Source organism: Panicum virgatum, chromosome 2K (genome assembly GCF_016808335.1).
Source record: "Panicum virgatum strain AP13 chromosome 2K, P.virgatum_v5, whole genome shotgun sequence".
Taxonomy (NCBI): Eukaryota; Viridiplantae; Streptophyta; class Magnoliopsida; order Poales; family Poaceae; genus Panicum; species Panicum virgatum.
The window spans coordinates 54,054,506-54,056,824 of record NC_053137.1 but is presented as its reverse complement, the minus strand read 5'-3'; the positions used below and the strand labels follow the sequence as shown (position 1 = coordinate 54,056,824).

Genomic DNA, 2,319 nt, shown 5'->3' with positions numbered 1-2,319 from the left:
AGGCAGCCAGCGCGCGGCGCGGAGGAGATGAGGACGACGTCGCCGCCGGCGGCGCTGACGTGTGGGCTGGGGTGAGCAGGGCGCCGCGGGAAGGAGGAGAGGTGGCGGCCGAACGGGCTGTGCGGCAGGGCGGGCCGGCTGGGTTTTGGCCCAAGCCGAGGTGAGCTCTTTCCTTTTAAAAAGAAGATTCAAATTCAAACCAAATTTGTTCAAAAACATTGAGAAGCTCACCAGGATTTATTTAGTATTTTAGGATTTGTATGTAAAAGTTTGAGAATTATTTTACCACTCATCTTTTAGCAACATTTTTAAACATGCTCAAGGAGGGTTATTAATGCATAAAGTATAAGAAGAACCAAATAAAAACCAAATCAAGCATTGATTTATTTATTTATTTTGAGTTTATTTGTATTTAAAATTTGGGCTGTTACAGATCCATCCTCCTTAAAAGAATCTCGTCCTCGAGATTCGGACGAACTTAATCTTCATGTGCCGCAAGGAGCATCATGTATCACGTTAGCTGAAACACTTCTAATGAACGCGTTGCTTTTCAAGACCTTGAGCGATTCTTCCGTGGTTGTTCTTGAGCACTGAGTGTTCTTGATGCTTCAACGGTGTTTGCTGTTGTATTGCCATTGTTGGTAACAGTTGAGCGCGACGACATGAGCAGCTTGATTCTTGCACTTTATTTCCTTTTAAAGACACTCCACTTATGCTTCGCAACCTTGATCTTCAGGTTCTACTAGGACAATCAAATTCCACTAAGAAAACAGAAAAGAGCACTCAAAGCAGTAGAAACAACCGGAACAACCACACACTCGTTACTAACACACAACAACAAGATTTTTTTTTCTAGTTTTCCTAGTAGCCTAACCACGAGGAGATCATGAATATGAGTTTGAAACAAGAATTTTTAGAAATTACCTTTCGGTTAAATATGGCCGCTTGAAGGTTGCGAACCATGCAAGAAAAAAAATAGTGGTCACTCGTTATCAAAGTGGAAGTGACTTGATCAGATTAGCATGCCATCAGCGTCAAGGATGCAGATGACAAGACGAAGAAAATAAAGGAATTGAATAGACGATGAACCGGAATCACAAGATAGATGAACAATAGAAATAAGGTGTTTTAGAAACCCACATAATTATGGATATTACATGGGAAGAGCTCAAAAGTATAATATACCGAAAACAGATAACTATGATGAATGCCACAACGATAGTTCAAGGCATCAACAGAGAACTAAATTTGTATACTAGTCCAATTTGGATATCACTCAAAATTGCAAGGATAAATAAGAGGAATATAATAGATACAAAAGGATGAGGAGTATCATTGGATGTCAAAGTCAATTGGGTTCTCATCCTTCCAAATGAAGATGAGGCCCTTAATAAGGAATATGATGCTCATAGAATAAAATCATGACCAAGGGAGTTTACGAAAATAGTATTTCAATTTAGAGAACGTCAAGGTATAGGTTAAAAATTTAATAGATTGGAATACGGGCCATAACATGAAGAGAACAATGTGTAAAGATAAATGATTAAAGAATTTGGATAGTCCGATCATTACCCAGGTTTGGTCAGGTGGCCCATGATTAGGTATAGATTCGAGTATCAAAGGGTAAGATTCTAAATTTTGAAAAAAACAATTAGTAAATACGCAGAGAATAGAAATTGAGGAGAGAGTTAGAATATCAAGGAGGGGACAAGAGAATTATAGAAATTTTCTCAAAAACTATTTTTTTATCTTAGGTTGTCGTAAATCCTTTCTAAATCTAACCTACAGTCAGTACAACTCTGATACCAGTCCTGTGGGCCCCCGGGCATACAAATACCCGGGTTCCCGTTGTGCCTTACTGTACTTGTCCCATGATCAGTCCGCAAGTACGCACAACAGCACCGGTATCACAACTGCACTCAAAAATATGTTAGTGATATTATAATTTAATCAAAGCCAAGAATTTACAGCAGAAGCAACAGAAATATAGGACTTCCTTCCTACAACAGTGTGGCTCACCATTCCCACAGGCAACTGACTGGGAGTTAGTCCTAGAAAGAACCATCGTCGAAAACCCGCATCCTTCGGCAAGGAACTGAACTGAGACGGCTTTTCTTCGAACTCTGGATTTTAAAATTTTAGCAACAAGGGTGAGTACAATTTTGTACTCGCAAGACTTTGGGTGTATATCAAAAATCCTATAATACATGCATGGTTAATCAAGGAAGGCTGACAGGTTCACTAGCACTAGGCTGCATTTTATTTGGGTGTATCTTTATACGCATAATTTTGAAATTATTTTATTTTATATCAAATAGA

General features: G+C 39.1%; 1 long non-coding RNA gene across 1 annotated transcript; it reads right to left on the bottom strand.

The window, feature by feature from the left end:
- Window positions 1–1,853: 1,853 nt before the first annotated feature.
- Window positions 1,854–2,319, bottom strand: LOC120685714. The gene is made up of 2 exons (XR_005679708.1): window positions 2,020–2,319; window positions 1,854–1,913 (listed from the first exon to the last, which is right to left on the bottom strand). It is a non-coding gene; the product is annotated as an uncharacterized LOC120685714 (long non-coding RNA).